The sequence below is a fragment of the Canis lupus genome, chromosome 5, assembly GCF_011100685.1.
Source record: "Canis lupus familiaris isolate Mischka breed German Shepherd chromosome 5, alternate assembly UU_Cfam_GSD_1.0, whole genome shotgun sequence".
Lineage (NCBI taxonomy): Eukaryota > Metazoa > Chordata > Mammalia > Carnivora > Canidae > Canis > Canis lupus.
Window position 1 is genome coordinate 85,576,457 of NC_049226.1, and position 24,482 is coordinate 85,600,938.

Genomic DNA, 24,482 nt, shown 5'->3' on the forward strand with positions numbered 1-24,482 from the left:
TATATTCATATTATATATAGGTTGATATATACATATGTATGTGTGTGCATATGTATGTATATATTATATAGACATAATATAGATCTGAACAAATCTTTATAGTCTTCCTTTCACCTTTTTTTTTTAAGTATCTATTGTCTTAAATGCATTATAAACATCAAACAATAGTTTGACAACCTGACCATTAAATTTTATTTGACATAGACAAGGTAATTTTCAGGTACAATTTAACATTTTGATTCACTCAAAAAACATGCATTAAAAGTCCAGTATGTTTCAGACATTATGCCAGGTATTAATTTATTTCATACCAAAAAAAAAATTAGTTGGATATTCTGGAGTTTTTTCCTAAGTTTTGTAGCTAGCGATTGGAAGACAGTATTGGTTTAGATCCCATAAAGAGGGATTTGGTTGCCAAACTTAGTGGTAATGTCAATTTGCGTAGGTGTCAGAAAATAATAATTTCTTCAAAATTTAAAATTAACAACTTTAGCTCACTTATGAATTGTCTATAGACTTTTTCTACAGCAACTCAATAGTTCTACTCCATATGTAATGTGCATCTCTTTAAGGGAACTATTTTTTGTCTGTAAATGAAAGAAGATATTGAAGTTAATGAGCTAACATTATATAAAATCATCATATATTTTTCCCTGAGTCAAGAAAACATGGAGTAGAAAATATATGCGCAAGGATTTTAGTCTCTGGTAGTGGTAGTGATCGTGGCAGATTAAGTTGAGTCAGAACAACACTGTCCCTGGAAACAACAGCTATTAAGTACCGAGTTAAACAGATGCCCAAGGATCTGAAAAAGTATTGTAGAATTTCTAGGCTGATTTTGGAAGAAACTCAGTAATTGGAAAGTTATACAGAATATAAGAGCACCAAAGCCACATATAACCTAAAATATACATCACAAATAATTTGTTGTTGTTGCTGTTGTTTTGTTTGCTTTGTTTGGTTTGATTCTAATGCCCCTCTGAGTCAGAGTCAGAGGTTAGGATCCTCTGATCCTAGGGTTGGGGGATCTGGGTGGCTCATTGGTTTTTCATCCGCCTTTGAGGGTTCTGGGGTTGACCCACATCAGGCTCCTTCCTGAGTGGAAAGTCTACTTCCCCTTCTCCCTTTGCTGCTCCCCCTGCTTGTACTCTGTCTCTCTATCATGCTCTGTCAAATAAATAAATAAAATCTTAAAAAAAAATGAAAGCAAAGAAACAAACAAAAAGATTCAGGGTTGGCACAAGGGTAAGGCGTATGGAAGACCCATTCCATAAGGATCTGGGGTCTTTGAGGCTATTTTCACAGTGAGAGGAAACCAGATCTATCATTGCCACCTCGTCTGCTTTGGACATAGTATTTTCCTCTATCCTGAGAATTCATGGCCTATATGATCTTGGGGCCTTCAAATTTGGAACATGATTGGAGGCAGTACCAAGTAGAAGGGACCCGAGGTTTCCCAAGTTGCTCATCAGAAGCAAATGGAACACCTCTGTAAAAAAAAGATATCAAAGTTTCAGCGAGAATGGGGCAAATTAACAAGGCAGGAAACCACAAATGTTGGAGAGGATGCAGAGAAAAGGGAACCCTCTTACACTGTTGGTGGGAATGGGAACTGGTGCAGCCACTCTGGAAAACTGTGTGGAGGTTCCTCAAAGAGTTAAAAATAGACCTGCCCTACGACCCAGCAATTGCACTGCTGGGGATTTACCCCAAAGATACAAATGCAATGAAAATGCCGGGACACCTGCACCCCGATGTTGATAGCAGCAATGGCCACGATAGCCAAACTGTGGAAGGAGCCTCGGTGTCCAACGAAAGATGATGGATAAAGAAGATGTGGTTTATGTATACAATGGAGTATTCCTCAGCTATTAGAAATGACAAATACCCACCATTTGCTTCAACGTGGATGGAACTGGAGGGTATTATGCTGAGTGAAGTAAGTCAGTCGGAGAAGGACAAACATTATATGTTCTCATTCATTTGGGGAATATAAATAATAGTGAAAGGGAATATAAGGGAAGGGAGAAGAAATGTGTGGGAAATATCAGAAAGGGAGACAGAACGTAAAGACTGCTAACTCTGGGAAACGAACTAGCGGTGGTAGAAGGGGAGAAAGGCGGGGGGTGGGAGTGAATGGGTGACGGGCACTGGGGGTTATTCTGTATGTTAGTAAATTGAACACCAATAAAAGAAAAAAAAAGTTTCTAGTGGTTATATTAAACAGAATATTTGAAAAGTCAATAGAAAAACTTGACAAAATATTACAAATAATATAAAAAATCAAATAGCATGGTTTCAACATTTATTAAGATCTGCAAAACATTGCATTCAATACCAAAATCAATACTCTTTTAAAACATTCACAGAACTGCTTCAAAAAATTGACCATGTATTTGGTCATAAAGCAATTTCCAAAAGCTCAAAGTTTGTCTCCTGCCAATAGTGGAAGTCAGTGAAAATTCAGTTATAAAAATAAAGCTCACATTGCTTTGTATTGGTAATTTAGAAATTTCATTGCTTAATAGTCCATGGGTGAAAATAGCAAATGAGCAAAAATAGTTTATATTTTGACCTAAAAAAAGAGACTAAAAGATCACATAAACAAGTTTCACTGGAACCAGTAATTATTGGAAAATTTAAAGCTTTCCTTATTTGTTACAAAAGAAACGAAAAAAATAAAACTATGAATGCAGAATCTGAAAAAAACAGGTGAAAGAATAGCAAAATAATTTCAAAGTATATATAAGAAAAAAATTCTAAAGGTGAGAGCAAAATTAAATGGAATAGAAAGCAAAATATAGAGAGGATATCTAACATTCAAAGTTGGTTAGTTGTTAGTTTTTGGGAAGACTAATAATATTGATTACTACTACTACTAAAACTTACCAAGATTTTTAAAATGGGAGAAGACCATGAATAGAACTCACCGCCCCATATCTGCAGTTAATGAATAGTGAGTTATTCAATAACGTTAATGATTTTATGTTTTTAAATTTGAAAATATAGACAAAATGGACATATTCTTATATAATCCTTGATAATTCATTGATATACATTTTGACTATGTTTTTTCTCAATAAATGGTTTTAGAGCAAGTATGCATATAACAATTCCATATGTACCTACTGTCTAAAAATTCACATATAGGTATATATATATCCATTATGTATATAAACATATAGCCTTTTTAATATATATATATTCTCATGTATATATAAGAAAAAATGAATCATGACTTTTACAATATATGAAACACAAGAACAATTCCAGATAAATTGTTAATATAAATTTGAAATGTTAGAAAAGAATAAATAAAGCTAAACAAAATGTAAGAGAGATCTTTGTATCTTGGGGTAAGAAAGGTAGACTTAAGTAAGAAGCTTTAACCAAAGGAAAAAATATTAAATATTAATGCATTCAATTACGTTAGACCTCCGAATAATATGGGTTTAAACTGCATGGATCCACTTATATGCAGGTTTTGTGGTGGTTTGTTTTGTTTTTAGGATTGATATATTACAGACAAAGAGATAGCAGGAGGAAGGGCAGAGGGAGAGAGAGAGAGAAGCAGACTCCTTGCTGAGCATGGAGCCCAACACAGGGCTCGACCTCTCACACCCTGAAATCATGTCTGAGTCAAGACCAAGAGTCACACTCAACCCACTGAGCCACACAGGTGTTCCTATGTGCAGGGCTTTTTTTTTTTTTTTTTAATAAATATAGTACTTTAAATGTGATTTTCTTAATAATGTTTTATTCTCTTTACCTTATGTTAAGAATATAGTATATAATGCATATGACATATGAAATATGTTTTAAGGAACTATTATACCAATACCAGTTAAGGCTCTATTCAAAACGAGACTACTAGTAGTTAAGTTCTGGAGAAGTCAATAACCAGGCCATTTTCTTTTTTTCTTTTGTAATGAAGACAATAACAAGACAATTGGAAAAATTTGAATAAGGAATGTAAATTGGATGATATTGCTATATCACTATTAATTTTCTGAGTTTGATAATCCTGAGATCATATAACAGAATATCCTTATTATTAAGAAATGCATCCTAAGGGTGCCTAAGTGGTTCAGTTGGTTAAGTGTCCAACTCTTTCTTTGGGTCAGGTCATGATCTCAGGGTCATGAAATTGAGCCCCAGGTGAGGGGCTCTGTGCTGAATGTGAGCCTGCTTGAGATTCTCTCTCTTTCCCTCTCCTACTGTCCCACTGCCCCTACTCCCTGTGTTCTCTCTCTTAAAAAAAAAAAAAAAAAAAAGGAGAGAGAGAGATTCTAAATTTCTTAAGGATGAAGGGGAGCCATATATGTAATATATTTTTCAAGTGATTTGAAAAAAAATTGTGTATGCATATTGGCAGGGGTACAGTGAGAGGAAGAAGGAGAGAACAGGGGATGGAGGAGGGGAAGAGAGATGGGAAAAGTATACTCCAGGGCTTTGTAGTATTTTTGCAACATTTCTCTAAGTGTGAAATTATTTTAAAATATTTCCAAAAAATGTGAAAAATCAAGAAATACCAAAAGATACAATATTAACTTTTACTTTCAATCATGAGCAGAGCTAAGAACTATTTTATATGTTTCTAAAAAATATCTAGTATTACCTCATTAATTTTTATGTGTAGAAATAGAAAAATCTGCATTTGCAAAGAATTTTAGCCTTTGCTGCTTTTTAGAATATATTAGATAGATATCCATTTTAATCATAAACAGTGACAGTAATTAGGTCAAAAATAATTTGCATGCTGCATTTTGGCAATCAAAGAGTTTTTTGGAAATATTGTTTAAATGTTTTATAAATAGCCTTAGCTGGGAATTGTTTAACTGTAGTAATTATACTTGTCATAAATTCTTTGCTGTACAGTATACATATTCTTAACTATGTCTATCAGAATTCGGTAGTTTCTTTGGTGGTTTTTTTGTTTTGATTTTGGCTTTGGTTTTATTTGAGGGGGGGTTGTTTGGTTTGGTTTTGCCTTACAGTTTGTAAACATGAATTCCTTGTCCACTGATAGCACAATAAAAACCTAAATTTCTGGCTTCTCTCAAAAAAATGAACACCTGGCAACAGTGAACTCTCATTTCTCCATGGTAATAATTGGCTGGTACATGTATCCCCCAGTTAGCCAAGACCCCTGTCTCACTGGTTTGATGCATTTCACATGCCTTCCTGATCTTTGGAGGCATTTTAGTTTGTGATTTTGTCTTCAACCTTCCCATTGAGATTTCACTTATACAAGAAATCATTCCTCTAATTTGTTCCCCCATAGCTAGTGCAAAGAAAGAAAAGCCCCAAGCTAGCGCGTGAAATATTATCCCACCTTCTAAGTGAAGAGAATTTTGAGTCAGCCTGATGGGAGAGGAGGCAGCTTTGATTTTAAGTACTGACATATGTGAATTCAAGTTCCTAGGCTGAAGAACTATCATTTCTTTTTCTTATATCTCAGTTTTCTCATATCTAAAATGGAGGTAAAAAAACATGGTTATATTGAGGAATTTTTTAAAGATTTATTTATTTATTCATTTATTAAAGATTTATTTATTTATTCATGAGAGACACAGACTGAGAGAGAGGCAGAGATATAGGCAGAAGGAGAAGCAGGCCCCTTTCTGGGAGCCTGATGCAGGACTCGATCCCGGATCCTGGGACCTGAGCCGAAGGCAGGTGCTCAACCACTGAGCCACCCAGGCATCCCTATATTGAGGAGTTAAATAATAAGTTAATTGCCTGACATATGATAAGCACTCAAATAAAATTACTTTCCTTTCCCTTCTCCATACTATACTATTGCATTAAATTTCCTCATTTCCAGAGACATTTTTTTCTCATTCACATTTTTATATTTCAAGTAAAACAACTAAACAAAAAAAAACCTTTAATTTAGTTAATTCTAGATCTAATAAAAAGAAGTCCTAAAATATAAATATAAAGGATAATTAGAATTAGACAATCACTATTGCAGGTTTTTGTGAACTGAAAACAATATGCATTTACACGGTTTAAGAAATTTGACCCATCATAAAATGAGTACAGAATGTCCACCTTGTGATAACACAGTTCCGTGTCACATCTGGAGCCTCATCTTGCCCTATCACAATTGTTGTGATTTTCTATTCTCTGAGGAAATTTTGAGTGTAGTTATTGGTTGAACCATGGTCTTCTAGACAGTTGGAATAGAAAACATTCTCTTCCTGTACATCCTCATATCCGCTCTTGAACTAATCTTTTCTTGGGTTTAATAGTAGCAACTGTAAGTAACATTAGACTCAATTCTGCACTGGCCATGAGGGCAAGGACTTTGCATTTCTTGTCCTCATCTGAATTGCTAGACCCTAACCCCTGGGATATAGCTGAGAGTCAATCATTTTCTATTGGAAGGATGAATGAATGAAAGTACTGATTGTCTATTCTAGTGTGAAATACTGAAAAATACAAAACAAACTGTAACTTTTCATGTAAAGATACAGAATATATTCTTTCTAAATACGATTTTGGAATATTTTATAAACCATTAAAATGGTTATTGACTCACATAATAATGACTCAAAAGTACATACGCCTGGCTCACAGGTGAGTTACATCAGATTGTCAAAAGCCCATGATTTTCTGTTCTCAATATCTGGACTTTCTTCTCTGGTTAGCTCTCTCTAGAAGAAATAAATGAAATTTTTTACTATAAGCCCACACAAAGCCTTGTTTCTCATTGGCCAACAATGGGCCATATAATCAGCCCTACTACCAAAGAGAAGACGGTTTTCTACTTTTGGTTTAGAAAATTATAAATTCTAAAATAAGATGAGTTGATTCACCTTCTCTGGGAGAAGGGGAAGGTACAGGATGTCTGAATAATATTGAAATTTTATTGACAAGGAATAAAGGGAAATGGGTGTCATCACACTAAGAAATAAATTAATCAGAAAATAGATTAGTGTTTTCATAAAATATCATTTCTCAAAGAAGGTAATTATTTTGTTAACATATTTAAAAGTCGATTCCAAAGGCAGTGTTTTTAAAATACAATATAAGGTTCCCCCCCCCCTTTGCTGTTTTCCTAAGTTACAGTCTCTTCTACTAAGAACCAGAAAAAAAATGTTTTTGAGGAAAATGTACACGGTTAGCCTTACTCAATCACAAAAGTCACAGATATCTGTTGCATGTGTTTGCTAAAAACACAGGATTTACTCAAGGCCTCCTTACACTGCCATGTAAACAGAGTTTACTGGGAATATGCCATCGTAACTTCCTAATTTTTATAGATGAGGAAACTGAGTATTGAAAAGCTTAATTACCTTGGTCAAGGTTGTACAGCTGATAATGAAAGAGTTAGCCTCTAAGACCAGAATGGCTTGGCTCTGAAATCTAAGGTCAGCAGCCTCTAAAGGAAACATATGTATACAGAAGAATTCTTTGGGTCCACTGTGAAGTGTTTTCAAAAGGAAATAGCAGTCAAAAGAATTGCAAATAAAGGACATTAACATTTCAACAATTCTCATGTATTCTATAAATGTTTTTTCAGCATCTATTCTGGTGTGAAATACTGAAAAATACAAAACTGTAACGTTTCTTTTCATGTAAAGATGCAGAATACATTCCTTTCAAAGCTAGAGAGATAATTTCCAGTATAGCAGATAAATCCGTGGGAAGTGTTGAAAGAAATATGTAGACGATCATGGGCAAAAGTTCAGCATAATGTCATGGAGTAAATTTTATCTGGTAAGCTTTATGAAAGTACAAAATTGAAATCTAAATTAAACTCTAGGACTCAATAGAATATCCATAGGATTTTAAAATTTAGACTTTTATTTTCTCTAGACTTTGTGCTTTGTTTATTCGTGTGTCATCCTAAAAAAAAGAATCTCTATGAGAAAATAATATAAATTAGCTTCAATGATAGGGAACATACTAAATGGAGATATTAGCAGCCAATAACTATTTGCTTCCATAAAACGTAAGAACTATTTAAGAATTAGAATGGAGAAAAAAATAAATCAAAGGAAATTTGGATAAAGAAAGAAGTAATTAACAGAAGAGAAAAATTATGCTGGGAAAATCAGCATACGAACAAGTGCTTAATCAGGGGGAAGACAATGAAAGCAGTGATTTTGTTTGTGGAAAGCGAATTCTCTCATTCATTATCAGATGTATAACCTTGACCAAGGTAATTAAGCTTTTCAATATACAGAATATGCACCCATACACACACAGACATGCATTTATGGGTGCACAGAAATATACAGACACCTACATACATACACACATCACATAGGTTTATGTACAGCTATTTATGCATATGACATAGTAACATATAATTGCATATGCCCTTAGATTGGCACCCAAAAGGACTAACAATATTAATTATTCGGACAAATATAAATTGAAATGAGCTTCCTCACAGTGCTGGAAGGAGTCTAAATATTGAATATTGGTCCTGACATGATGAATAGGAATTTGGCAGTTTCTAAGAATCTTAATATTTATATCCCCAATTTTGAGAAATTGTATCTCTGAGTATATATATGGGATATTTGCTGCAGCATTGCATATGGTAAAAAAAAAATAAGATGGGCACAATATAAATACGTTTATATAGAATAGTAATTTGAGGAGATGTAGTATGTTGAAAAAAATAAAAATATCCATTGAAAAATGGACCTGATTAGCAGCTAGTTGCGGACAGCTAAGAGTTGATAGGTCAGCAGTATTCCCTACTGAACATTAAGAAATTTGATGGCATATGAACAATATCCATGATGGAACCAGAGAGAGGTAAGGTCACTCTGAAATACTCACTGAGAGAGAACGAGAATCCCATGCAACCACACAAGTAAGCAGTGGGACTTGTTTTTTGATCAACCAACTTGTTTCTTGAAATGAAACTCTATAAACTCGAGGAACATAATAAAAATGCTAGCTCCTCTTTAATTCTCCCACCTTCTGTATACAAAATAAAAGTTACCTAATCCCCGGACTGTTCTTGGTTTTGTTTTCTGATGTTTTGTTCTGGACTGCTCTTGTTTTTTAAGCACACCCAACTCCAACTGGTCATTGTTTCCCTAATTTTTTTTTTTTCAATGACACTCTCAAAGAGACAAGCTGAATCCTTCCTCATCACCGTTATCGCCCCATCCATGCATTTATGTTAGTCGTGGCACCCCTCACACCATTTTTCTTGTGTTTTTGTATCGCAAGCCTGCTTCCTTGAAGACCATGAGCTCCTGGAAGAAATGGACCCTGCGTTGGTTTGATATTTTATCCCCAGCATAGTGACAAGCACATATATGCTCAAGTAACATTCTATTCACTAAGTAAACAAAAGAACAGACTCACCAATGCTCTAATAACCCAAACAAAATCACTTGGAAACAATTAGCATTTAATTCTATGCATAGAATATTGCATACAAAGATGGTAACATTAAACCTTAGTTAAAGGCTAAGGGGAAAGTAAACTTTTTTTTTTTTTCCTGACATTTCCTTACCATCATCTCCCATCTCACCCTTCTCTAATCCCACAAAAGGAAGTGAAAAAAATGAAAAGCGAAAGGAAGAAAAACACCTCAGTTTATTGATTTTCAAACATGCAACCTCTATTTTCAACTTCCAGAGTCCTATTTTAAAAGTTGTGTGCACGGTAGTGTATTAATTATGGGGATTGTGAAATCCTGAGGCTTGATGTATTGAAACAGAAGAGGGTTTTAATTCTAGGGAAACTGTCTCTAGATTTTGATGTGAAATAAAATTTCTTGCATCGACCCTGCGCTAATGAAGATCAGAATGTTCTCTTGGTGTGATCAGAGCTACTCCCACGTTGATTACCTCTTGGTGAGTTGAGAGGAAATAGAAAAGCAAAAGCATTGATTTTGGAGAAATTTCTTGTCTTGCAAACCACATATTACCCAAATAGATTTACTCTTAATCTTTTAATAAACTGAAAACTGTTAGAGAGTTCTGCAAATGGTACCTCGGTCTAATCTCACAGAAGACTCTGCAGTTCCGCAGTGGATTAGAAAAGTCTCCCATCTTTCAATATTTGTCTTTGCTCCTTTCAGTAGCTGAATTTAATTCTTATTATCCTCAACGACAAGGCAATTTCAGATCATGAAATTTCTCATATGAAACCTACACCTTTCAAATAATAATTCGCAGCTCCAGATTGGATCTGTTGTTTATGTGTGCGTGCTCACGTGTATGTGTGCACACACAGCTTACCTGAAGACAGTGTGATTTGTGAACGTAGAATTCATCTCATAGATTAAACTGTTTTTAGATATAAGAAATGAGGCATTATTGTTTGCAAGAAAAGATTAGATTCATGTTATCCTCAGGTTCGTCGTCAGGGATGAATAAATTGGCAAAAGTAGAAAACTAAAAATCGCTCAACAACAAAAACCAAACAAATGAAAAAAAAAATTATGTCACGTCCTAATCAATGCAATGAGTCGGTTGTGCCAGACAGGTTTGAAAACCCTCTCGCACCTCCCCGGGCTCAAATGTGCTTTATTTCTCACCGAGGTTATTATGTCACCTTCTTAATTCATTTCTCCCTGTGAAATGCACCAGCCCATCTATTCACTCCCCTCATTTGTTTCAGAGTGATTTTTCTAAAACAATATTTAAGATAAAACACAGCAAACATGTACTTTGCCTGCTTAAGTCTAAAGTGTTAAAGCTGTTCACTACATATCAGACACTGTGATGCGTGTTGCCATCCGTCTTACGTTTGATTGTCGTGACTCCCAGGTCGATATGACTCTCCTCTCTTAACAAACGAGAAATCTGAGATTCAGAAAAATTGATTTGATACATATAAGATTGACAACAAGTTATGTCCAACAAGGACGTGTTTTGAGACACTGTCCTGGGCACTGTAGGGTGTTTTGTACCTTCCTTGACCTCAGAAACACGCCCCTGACCCAGGGATACAGAAACCCAAGATGTAGCTAGACCTTGGGAAATGTTGCCTGGGAAAACTGACAAAATTGCCCCCAGTTGGGAACCATTTGCCTATACCGTGTCTCTTTCATAGTAACTTAATCCACATACTTTAGTTGCCTCACAGATGTGGGTTTTATCATTCCTAAATATTCAGTAATTAATTTATTCCTTAATTCCAGCTTTGGGGTATCTTTAAGAACTTCAACTCAGTGCCAGTCTGCTTATGTTTTTATCCTAGCTTTATGACTGATTTTATGACTTCAGGCAAATTTTCAACCCCTCTCTGCTTTACGTCCCTCATCTGTATTTGGGAACGATAATTATATTTAATGTATGTTATGAACACCAAGTAAGGTTTTCTAGGTAAAGATCTCAGAAACAGGGTTATTCTGGATTGATGGGTATGGTGACCGAAGTGAAACATTTCACAATTTTCCATCAAGACTCTTTTGTTTTTGTTTTTTGCCCAATTCTAATACCTGGCTTACCATGTCAAAGGGCAGAGAACCCGTTCAGCAAAGCAATTCCATCGCAGACAGAGGATCAGGAAGCCCCTTGCTTTCCTATAGGCCCTTTACTAGAATTCTTCCTCTAAACATACCATCGCTACAATGCCTAAGTCACCGTATAATCTTCCGCAATTACTCTTTTTCTCTTACTGCTCATCACATTCTAATCAACAATAGGGTTGCCCAGTGTTGTCAAATCCCAAGAAACAGAGAACAAGAATCTGCTATCATGTTTTTTTTTCCCCCTCAGACTTCTCAATGAATGTCTTATTCTGTATTGCATTGTGAACCATTTTCTACAAGGTAATTTTTGTGTAAACACATGTGATTTCTTTATGCTCCTGGTAGGTTTTCTTCTTTTCCTGGAACTAATTATCTACTAATTATGCTTTCATCATCATCATCATCATCAAGAACACAGCATGAGATCTGTAAAACAAAAATGTTAAGTGTACAATACACTATTATTAACCATAGATATAATGTTGTAAAGTAGAGCTCCAGAACTTACTCATCTTGGTTAACTGAGACCTTATGCTCATTGATTAGTAACTCCACATTCTGCTTACCTTCAGACTCTGCCAACCAGCATTCCCCACTTTGATTCCACGATTATGGTTATTTTGGATATATCATATAAGTGGGATCGTGCAGCATTTGTCTTTCTGTGACTTGCTTATTTCACTTAGCTTGATGTCTTCAACACCTATCCCTGCTGTCTCATATTGTGGAATCTCCTTCTTCCTACAAGGCTGAATAATATTCCATTGCATATTTATATTATATTTTCTTTATCCGTTCATTTGTTGATAGACATGTAGGTTGTTTACACATGTTGGCAATTGTGAATAGTGCTGCAGTGAATGTGGGAATACGAATATTTCTTCCTTACATATTTGGAGTGCTGACACATATTTATCTATAGCTTAAATATGGGAATGAGGTCAATAGAAGAAAAAAAAGACTCGTATATCCTTATACTCAAGAGTCATAGAAATCTTCCAGAGTGCATGATATCTGAATTTATGCCTAAAAAATAGAGGTAGGTATTAGCCAAAAATAAAGGAGTGAGCAGGTAAGAAAATGTGTGAGCAAGAGAAAGCCAACAAAATACCACCTGCATGGTTCTAGAGGTAAGACAGTACGCATAATAAAGGAATTGAAGCAAATTCAATGCACATATGTTTGTGAAATACGTGAATGTTTTGTCATTTGACATATAAGAATTTCCTAATAAATAAATGTCTGCTTTAATATTGAACCCTCGGGAGTAGTTCACCCTCAGCCTCTCTACCTCCATTTTCTACTCTTGATATCGTCAGCTCTTATCTCATCTTTCGGTTGTTAGGTCAAAGCCCACCTTCCTGGGAAGTCGGCTCCAACTAGTCACCAATTTTGAATAAGTGTTACGGAGAAAAATTTATAAATAGAAAACCCAGGGCACCTGGCCGGCTCAGTTGGAAGAGCATGTAATTCTTGATTTTGGGATCGTGGGTTCAATCCTCACATTGAGTGTAGAGATTACCTGAATGAATGAATGAATGAATGAATGAATAAATGAATGAAACCTAAGTTTAAAAGAACGGAAAGAAAATCTTCTGACATAGACTCTTAACTCTTCGCTGTTTATTTTCCAGACAGTAGATGCAAGTTTCCAGAGGACTTCTTTATTTGGTTCACCTTTGTACTAATCGGGCTTAGAATATTGCCTCACACAGAGTTGGCGCTCAAAAAATAGTTAATGAATGAATGGATAAAAGCTGTCCTTATAATTAAATTTACCAATTGTATTCTAATACCCTGAGGCCTTACCAACAGCTCAGTACCCTGGATACTAAGTACTTGACCCTGCTCCGAAAGGGAATGAAGGAGAAGTCTTTCTTTCGTTAAGAGGTTTTGTTTTTTATTTTTGTTTTTACTTACTTAGCCATTGATCTGGCTATATTCTATGCTTATCCAAGGCCAAGAATATGTGAGTATGAGGCCAAGACATTGTACAGAGGCTTACGTTGGAATTGTCTCCCTTCTCTGGTGGCTAAAATAGTAGAGCTAACCAGTTTCATAGCAGATTTCGGAACAAGAATACATTTTTTTTTTTTAACAAAAACAAAAATTGTTTATACACTTGATTTGCATTGAAATAAACACATGCTTGTTATAAAAATCGGTTGCCTCATTTTTTGGCTGGAGGTGGGGGTTGTGTACTTTAATTTTTTAAGACAGCAGACATCAAGCAAAATATATCTGGAGAGAAGTGTTGGTTCTGTCTTAAGCATGGGTAGGAAGCAAGCTTTAATTTTTTACTATGAAGGACACTTTGGCTATACTAATTTGCTCAGTTTCATGGGTCTTGTTTCGTTCTAATTAGCATTAGGGGTGAGAAATAAGAGCATGTGGAGCACATCTCGCTATGCGTCCAGATTTCTAAGGGTCTAATATAGTAAAATACATCATTTAAAATGCTTTTTTCAGTTACAATAATTTGAAAGCTCCATGAATACTGTACAACAATGAATTTTTTTTCAGCTAAAAACCAGTTAAAGTCCAGTTCTTGCATTTACCATTTTAATTTCTGACCCTTTCTGCAGCTGTGGGTCCATGAAGTCGTGGTTTTGAATTCATTTTCTGTTATGCTTCCTAGTACAATGTTTTGACCACGTCTGATTATATAGCTCAATTGGAGTGGAGAAAATTACCCAGTAATTTAGAAAAGAATTCTCTTTCAAAGCCTGCAGGAATCTGCTCTTCAATTTAGAAAGAAATTTACAGAATCAGGTTGTTTGTATGAGTTGTAAGTATTGTTTAGTGTTTTGACCCGGGGTTGCTTGATACATCATTCAACCAACTATGATTTTATGTCTGTCTCTTTTTTCTTTCTGTGATACGAATTCAGATGAACTCAAAGTATCTTCCCTGCCATTGAGTCTCTTACATCCTCTTTCTCTAGTTTTGTTATACATTTCTAGGATGTATTTTCAAGCAATAACCGTAATGAATAAAGCTCTTACTATAACCCTGCTTAAAATAAGAGATGGGTGCATGTTCTTCTATTTTTTAAGACTGCTTTTTGGAAGCATTTCCACTTTTAGAAAAAAGAAATAAAAATTTAAAATGTATATGTTAATGACCTATGATGATTGGAAATGCCTAAAGGTGTTTGTGAAACTGAGGTTTCTGAGATCAATCTTTCTTCCTTTTATGTCTTAAACTTCATCTTTATTGCAAATTGCCTGACCCTTTACAGAAGATGCTGTTGGGCACATATGTGAAGAGGTTAATTACTACCTTAGACCCTATATATTACTTTATATAATAATATAAACCCTATATAGGGTCTCTATTTTAAAGCACCATTCTCCCCTCCTTTTTTTGGTTGTTTTTTGTTTTGTTTTGTTTGTTTTTGTGTTTTTTTTTTTTTTTGTTCCTCGATGAGGAGGTCTTAGATTTCTTCCTTCAAATGCTGAGAATTTTTCATTAAATTAAATACTTATACTTAAATAAAAAGATACTTAAATAAAAGAACTTCTGCAAATCATATTCACATTTTGGGCTTTTGCCCTGCTTCCAAAGCCAAACTTTTAACATGAAATGCTAGGTACTATGTATTCACAGGTACCTAAAACATACCTTCTATTTAGTGAAGAGATAAGGTAGGTAGATAGACAAAATACAACATTAAAATCCTATAGTGTAGGGGACACCTGGGTGGCTCAGTGGTTGAGTATCTGCTTTTGGCTCAGGGCCTGATCCCGGGGTCCAGGGATCGAGTCCCACGTCGGGCTCCCTGCATGGAGCCTGCTTCTCCCTCTGCCTGTCTCTGTGTGTCTCTCATGAATAAATAAATAAAATCTTAACAAAAAATCCCAGATTTTTTACCTAGAAATAGGTATCTGGCACAGCAGACAGAGATAAATGGAGAAAGATAGTTATTAATTCTTCCTGAAGAACTCTTAAAGCCTATCGTCTAGAGAAAGATATCTTGAGATGGTACTAAATGATAGGCAAAGGGAGGAAGGACATTCTGGAGAAAGGACCTAACATATGTAAAATTATGAACGCATGAAAGATAATAAGGTACATTTCTGGAACTACAAGTATTTTAGGATCTCAGGGCTTAAGGGGAAATGAGAGTATCCAAATGGAGAGCAAGGACCATATATATCATGGGTATGGGTCATACAATGTCCAGTTCTTATCAATCCATATCCAGAGTAGACCCCCCAAAAAATCATAATTTCTACTGCCTTGGTGTAATAAAAAGAACACAGGGCTTGGAATCAGATGTTTTGTGCTCCCACCTGCCTGCTGAATCACTTCGGACTCATTGTCATCTAAATTGAGCCTTCATTTCCTCAAATGAAATTAAGGATAATAAAGTATCAATCTCTTAAAGCTTTTTTTGATAATGTTGCATATGTTAAAAGAGCTTTGAAGTTTGAAAAAAATACCATGCAGATGAAGGACCTTCTTCACACAGTCATTAATCTATTTTTGAATAATTGAGGGCTTACAACATAGCAGGCACTGGGCTGGGCGAGCCACAGGGCAACTGATCAGGAAGCAAGACAAAGAAGACCTTTTGTGTTATGGAGCTCAGGGTTCCCTTTACTGTGACACCTAATCTGCGATCCATAAAGAGCACAGGGAGAATGGAATTCAGGCGGACGAAACAGCAAATCCAGCAATCCCAAAACATCATGATACGGGCTTAAAGCACACACATATGCACACTCCTTCACAGAGGGTGAGAGTTATTGGAATAAGCCTTTCACCTGTTGAATTCCTCGGGGAAGGGAAGAGGCAGTGGGATTTTACGCTCAGGATGGCCAGTTCTCATAGTTGTAGATACAGGGCACGTGGGCCAGGGGCAAGCAGCATGTATGCCGTGGCTTTAGCCTTTAACACTCTCTCACCCAAAAAAAAGAGAAATCCTTTTGTGTTGCTAGGATACCTCCGCAATTCTGATTCTGCAGTGCACTGGGCTATTGACCCTTGCCCTGTCATATCTTTTTTCATCTGTCAAGGTTCAAAGAAGAAAAAATGAGTGTCCTGAAACCATGCAGTGGTCTCTTGCCTTGCAAGCTACAGGTTGACTTTCTAACGGCTCCTACTACTTACACATTATGCTTTCCTGTCTTCTAAATCGTCCTAGATTGTTTATGGACCTGTCATATTGGGTCAAGAACCGCACGGGTGTGCTGACGTAAGCGCTGGCTCTGCTCCACTGATGGTAGCTGGCAATGAAGGAACATTCCAGTTGAGGCAGGGAGCTCAGCAGAGCAACACAACAAAATGGTCTACATCTTCCTTGGATTTGGTGAACAGCAAAGTGGCGGAATTGAGCTCCACTTTTCTTGAAGGCATTTCCCTTGTTATTCCTTTTAAGATTAAAGCCACAATTGGATAATTCTTTTCTTTAACAAATATTCATTTTCAATATCTTTTGCTAGGTGTCAGGTAAAAGAACATTTAGCATGGTTATCTGAAATAGCAAATATTAGTGCCGAGAGTGTGGCCTGAAAATTGTAGATAGTACCATCGGTGGCACTTTTATTCCCTCAGTAAGTCCACATACACCACCACTGATATTCTCAGCTGCTTGGTTTTTATAAAAATGACTTAACAGCCTGTTTTCTTATCTCTATGATGAGACTAATAGAAGAGCTTATTTCCTAGGATTGTTGTAAAAATTCAATGAGAAAATTCCTCTAACGTACTTTCACTTTGCCCAACACATAAAAATTACTTGATAATTCTTTAATAAGAATTAAATGATGGTGATGATGAAAAGCAAATCTCCTATTCTTGTGAAAACAACTGATTCTCAAATTCAACCCAGGAAGGGAAGGGAAGATCTAGGCATTTCTGAAGTCCAGTATCACACAATGAAATAATCCCATATCCTATTCACTTTGGTTATTTACTTTAAAGATACACTGAATGGCTCCATCTTGCTGTGTCATTGAAGACATGAACAAGATGTGTGTCACTTGTGCCACTCCTTGCCAATTTAAATATATATATAAATATATATATATATATATTTATATATATAACACATACACAAATTCAGCTTCCACTGCATCTCCTTCATATCTTTTAATGTCTTTTTTTCTCAGCTGTAACAGATGACACAAAGGGTTAAATAATCAGAATCAATATTTGAAAAAGGAAAAATAATAAAATAAAATATAATTTGCAATCTAGTAATATTAGTGCAAATACAGATAAATTCAATTGCAGTTGAAACTAATATTTATAGGGACGCCTGAGTGGCTTAGTGGTTGAACATCTGCCTTCAACTCAGGGCGTGGTCCGGGGGTCCTGGAATAGAGTCCTGCATCAAGCTCCTGGTAGCAAGCCTGCTTCTCCCTCTGCCTGTGTCTCTGCTTCTCTCTCTGTGTCTCTCATGAATAAATAAATCTTAAAAAAAGAAAATAATATTTATAAATGAACAATTTATTTAAATGTATAATTTGCCATTCTTAAAAAAAAGAAATGGATGGGACACCTGGGTGGCTCAGCAGTTGAGCGTCTACCTTCAACTCAAGGCCTGATCCCAGGGTCCCGGGATTGAGTCCCACATCAGGTTCCCTGCATGGAGCCTGCTTCTCCCTCTGCCTGTGCTTCTGTGTCTCTCTCTGTGTCTCTCATGAATAAATAACATCTTAAAAAAAACCCTTATATTTATAAATGAACAATTTATTTTAATGTATAATTTGCCAAATAATCATTTAGGAATGAATTGCCTTATTTCAGTCGGATGTTTTGATAGTGTCTACTTGAGGGCCAAGCAATAAAAATAATAATGCAAGATAAATATGTAATTTAAAAATTTTAGTAGTCACATTAAAGAAGTAGAAACAAATATAATGCAGTGAATTATAAGAAAATATTGCATTTAGCTTAATATATCTAATAATTATCATTTTAATATGCATTCAATGTGTGAAAGTATTAATGGAATACTTTATTTTTGTTTATATTCTTGAGTATGCAATATGTATTTTGTTTTATTTTTTAATTTTATTTTTTTTGCAGTATGTATTTTAAACTTGTGCAACTCTCAAGATGTTAAATTTTCTTCGAAAATACTTCATATATATTTAGATTTCATAAGATTTGCAGTTGACAAAGTAAATTCATACAATCCAGTGTTCCAATCATACTTAATAGTTTTCCAATATCTGAATATCGGAATTAATTTTATTTTAATACTCACATAAACATTGACAAAACTTGTTTACATTTTTAGAAGGATCAATTTGACTTCAAAGCAAAAGTATATTAATTTTAAGACTATAGCTGTCCAAGTTAATTAAATTGACTTAGCAGTTGAGTCAACTATTTTAAACATCAAATTCAACATGTTGTACAAAATGAAAACAATACTAAATTTATCAATATCAAAAAGGGTTTTTTTTTTTGCATGTGTGTGTGTTTTGTGGCCAGTTTGCATAGTGCTATAGTTTATAATTAAAATTGTCTCCATATTGATCTCTTTTAGAAAATGTCGTAAATCATAATGAATGATGTTTTGTGAACAGTTACAATTTCCACATAGATTCCCTTTTCTGTCCAACTGTCACAAATTACTTTTTTTTTTCCTCTTGGAGCTTCAAATTCAGTTCTTCCATATTTAGTTAAATATTTATGACATATGCATAATCCACACTGCCATTTTTATATTTGATTATCGGGTATTTAGCAAACATTCTTTTATTTCAAGGAAATATTGAATTTGAATTAACAGCACAGTAAATCATTGTGAAACTCTTTAGCATTTGAACCAATGAGCATTGGTAAAGAACATGAGGCCATTAAATTCTTTGTTTTCTTTGGATATATATCCTGAAATAGTTTTGAACAACTATATCTGCAAAGCTTCTCAAAGTCTCTTTCAGGAAACTGGGCACATATATTTTCAACAAGTATCATGCAGTTGAATGAAACAATAAAGGGAACTTCAGGTTTCTAATTTAAATTAGAATAATTCTTGGCTATCTTTTCCAGATACAGCAGAAGTACAATTCATTTGCATAGGAACTTTTTTAAAAAGCTAAGATTTTAATTTTATTTTGCTCATTAGATTCTTAGTTTTCCTCATGTAGATGTTGTACATATATTGTTAGATTTATACCTCAGTATGTCTTATTTTGAGTGTTTATATCAATAGTGTTTTCTTTATAATTTCAAATTTTACTTGTCCATGGCTGATGTACAGGAAAATTATTGACATGTGTAATACTAACCTTGATATAATTGTTAGTTCCAGGAGTGTGTTTGTCAATTCTTTTTATTTTCCACATAAATTATTATGTGTTTTCTGTCCAATCTGTATGCATATTATTTCCTTTTCTTATTGCATTGGCCAGGATTTCAGATATAATATTGAAAAGCATTGACTAGAGAGGACCTTCTTACCTTGTATCTGATCTTCATGGGAAAGCTTCTAGTTTATCACCTTTAAGTGTAATGTTACTTTTAGATGTATTTATAGATATTATTTATTAAGTGGAGAAAGCTCCCTCTATTTCCTTTATTTTTCTCTATTTCTATTACAGTGAAAGTTTTTATTGTGTGTAGATGTTGGATGTTGTCAAAACTTTTCTACTTCTATTGATAAGATCATGTGATTTTTCTTCTTTATCCTTTTGATGTAATGATTACATTAATTGATTTCTAAATGTTGACCCAGCCTTTCATACCTGGGATAAATTCCACTTGATCATGGTATATAATTATTTTTATACATTGTTAGAGTTAATTTGCTAATATTTTGTTGAGGCTTTTGTATTTATGTTCAATGAGTAATATTTATCTATAATTTTCTTGTAGTGTTTTCTGGTTTTGGTATTAGGATAATCTTGGCCTCATAAAATGTATCATGCTTCTATGATTCTGTCCTCTCAAAGAAATTATTGAGAATTGGTAAAATTTCTTCCTTAAAATTTTGTTGGAATTCGCCAGCGAATGCATCAGAGACTGGTGTTTCTGTTTTGGAAGATTATTCATAATTGATTTAATTTCTTTAATAGTTGTAGGCCTATCCAGATCATCTGTTTCTTATTGTGTGACTTTTGGAAAATTGCATCTTTTAAGAAATCGGTCCATTTCATCACCTAGGTTATCAAATTTGAGGGCATAGAGTTGTTCATGGTATTCCTTTGTTATCCTTTTCATTTCTATGGGATCTGTAGCGCTGACTTCTCATTTCTGATAGTAGTAATCTGTGTCTTCTCTCTTTTTTCTTAGCCTAGTTAAAGACTAATTAATTGTATTGATCTTTTTAGCACCAGCTTTTACTTTTGTTGATTATTGATTTCCTATTTTCCATTTCGTTAATGCCTGATCTAATTATTATAATTTCTTTTCTTGTGCTTATTTTTTTCTTCTTTTTCTAGATCTCTAAGGTGGAAACTTAGATAATTGTGTTTAGATCTTTCTTATATTCTACTGTATGTATTCAGTGCTATAAATTTCCTATAACCAATGCTTTTGCTGCCTCGCACAAATTTTGGTGTTTTTATTTTCATTTGGTCCGATTTTTTTTTAATATCTTGAGATTTCTTCTTTGAACCATGTGTTATTTAGAAGTGGATTGTTTAATCTCTATGTATTTTAGTACGTTTCAACTATCTCTTTGTTATCAACTTCTGGTTTATTTCCATTGGGGTCTAAGAGCAGTTATCATAGGACTTCTATTTTTAAACGTTTGCTAAGGTGTGATTTATAGCCCAGATTATATTCTATCTTGGTGGGTGTTTAATATAGTTTTATAAGAATGTATATTCTGCTGTTGGGTAAAGCAGTCTATAGATGTCTATTATATATCTGATTAATAGTGTTACTGAGTTCAACTCTATCTTACTGACTTTTTGCCTGCTTATCTGTCCATTTCTGATAAAGCAGTGTTGAAGTCTCCAAATATAATGATGGGCTAATCTCTTTCTGTTTGCCATTTTGTCAGTTTTTCCTTCATGAAATGTGACATTCTATTTTTAGCAATTTAAATATGAAGGATTCTTATGTTTTATTAGAAAATTGATCCCTTTGTCATGATGTAATACCCTTTTTAACCCTATTAAATTTCCTTGCTCTAAGTCTGCTAAGACTAATTTCTTTTGATTTATGTTAACATAGTATATTCTTAGCCCATTCATTTACTTTCAATTTATGTGTGTCTTTATATTTATATGTCTTTTAGACAATATATAATTGGGGCTTCTTTTTTGACCCAATTTGACAATCTCCATTTTTTAACATGTGTTTTATTTTATTGACATTCAAAGTACTCAGTATAGTTGGGTTGATCACTACTATATTTGTTACTGATTCTTTTTGTTGCCCTTTTTCTTTGTTATTCTCTATGTATTCAACTTTTTTTCTGCTTTGTGTGGTTTTAGTTGAGCATTTTCTATTTCATTTTTTATCTTTCCTTAGTGTATCAGTGATATTTATCTTTTATTTTTTAAATGGGTGCTGAAGAGTTTGCATTATATATTTTTTACTAATTTAAGTGCTTCATGGGTGGTATGAGTAATATACATGCATCTTTAAAAATATATATATAATCAAATACATTGTATCTCTTAGTATTTTGAACAAACTTTTATGTGCTGGAACAATTGATGATGATAAAAATAAAGTTTTTATTTTACCTTCACTTATTTCTTCTTTGAGTGTCTTTATGTAGATAGAAACTTCTGACATATATGAGTTTTCTTCTCCCTTAAGAAATTCTTTAGTATTTCTTGCAAGGTAGATCTTTTTTTTTTTTTTTTCTTAAAGTTTTATTTATTTATTCATGAGAGACACAGAGAGAGAGGCAGAGACACAGGCAGAGAGAGAAGCAGGCTCCTGAAGGGGAGCCTGCTGTGGGACTCGATCCCATGACCGTGGGATCAGGCCCTGAGCCAAAGGAGACACAACCACTGAGCCACCCTGGCATCCCAAGGCTGATCTACTCACAACAAATTCTTCAATTTTTATTTGTCTGAGAAAGTACTTTTTTTCCTACACTTCTGAAGTATAATTTTTCAGAGTACAGAATTTTAGGCTCATCATTTATTTTCTGTCAACACTTTGAATATCTCACTCCACATTCCTCTTTTTTGCATGGTGTGTGAGAAGTTATATGCAATTCTTATTTTTGTTCAACTGTAGATAAGTTTTTTTCCCCTCTCTCTTGCTTTCTTTAGGATTTTTTATTTATCGTTCATTTTCTGGATTTTGAAAATGATATGCCTAGGCATAGTTTTTTTTGGCATTTATCATGCTGGGTTTTCTCTGAAATTTCTGGATCTGTGGTTCAGTGTCTGACATTAATTTGGGAGAAATTCTCTGTCATTTTTGTTCCAAATATTTTTACTGTCCCTTTCTCTTTTTCTTCTCCTTCTGTATTGCCATAGTATGTATGCTATACTTTTTTTTTTTTTTAATGCTATACCTTTTGTAGTTTTTCACAGTCTTTGAATTCTCTGTTGCATTTTTTTTTCAATTTTTATTTTCTGTGCTTTTCAACTTTGGGAATTTCTGTTGTGGTTTTTCTGAAGCTCGGAGATTCATTCTTCTGCCACTTCCAGTCTACTAATAAGCCTATCAAACGCCTTATTTGTTTTTATTGCATTTTTACCCCCCTAGTATTTATTTTTGCTTCTTTCTTAAGATTTCCAACTCTACTTACATTGTTCAATCCGTTCTTATACTGTCTACTTTATCCATTAGAGCCCTTAGCATATTAATCATAGTTGTTTTAAATCCCTGTTTTGATAATTTCAACATCTTTTGCATGCTTGCCCTGTCCTTTCAAATTGTATTTTTTTACCTTTTGGTATGCCTTGTAACTATTTCTTCATATCTGTATATGAGGTAAAAGGAACTGACATTAATATGCCTTTAATACTGTAGTAGTCAGTTGTGGGGGAAGAGGAAGCATTCTGTAGTCTTAATGCTTAGGTCTTAGTTATTTTTTGTGCCACTGACTCGACTACCAAGTTTTCAAGCATTGCTTGTTTTTTTTTGTTTTGTTTTGTTTTGGTTTGGTTTGGTTTGGTTTTTGTTTTTCTTCCACAAGTGTGTCAGGATGGATAGCATGGGCTGGAGTGGGCTGGAGTTAGGTATTTCCCTTCTATGTGGGAGGCTAGAGGTGAGTGGAGTTGGCTATTTATCTTTGTCCACACAGTTAGGCTCTAATAGAACCCAACATGCTAGGCTCTGGTTAACTGGCTCCTGAGTGCAGCCTTTGTTAAGAAGAACAGAGTGTTCTGGCATATTTAAAAATTTCTTTTTTGCTTATCCTGCTGGAAGCCTGAGGAATTTTTTTCACTGATGCTTATTTGTGAGAACCTGGTTTATAAAACCAGATAGAGCTCACAAAAATATGGGAGTTCCCCTATGACCAGGTACCCCAGGAATATTTAACTCTCAGACTGTCTGTACTGAGCCTCCAGCAATTCATCAACTACAGTTCAAATTTTTCTACCCCAGCACTGATTCCTAGCGAGGTTTCTGCTATTGCGTCTCTGCTGGGGTAAGCCATGATTCCCTGTACTCCCCTGCTCATCTCTCCACTATAGGGAACAGTGATTTGCCCTCTGTCCTTATTTCTCTCATGGACCTAAGAACAGCTCTTGAATTTTTAGCCCTTTCAGCCATTTATTTTTTTTTCAGGACAGAGTGGCAATTTTTAAGCTCCGTAACATGAAGTACAGGAAACGAGAAGATCCTGTCAATTCTTTTCTTTTTCTTTTCTATTCTATTTTTTTTAACACTGAAAAGAAACATCTTGTAATATTTATTATTTCAAAAAATATTTAGGGGAACCTGGGTGGGTCAGTGGTTGAGCATCTGCCTTCAGCTCAGAGCATGATCCCGGGGTCCTGGGATCGAGTCCCACATCAGGCTCCCTGTGTGGAGCCTGCTTCTCCCTCTGCCTGTGTCTCTGCCTCTCTCTATGTCTCTCATGAATAAATAAATAAAATATTAAAAAATATTTTATACAATAAACAAATGGAATTTTCAC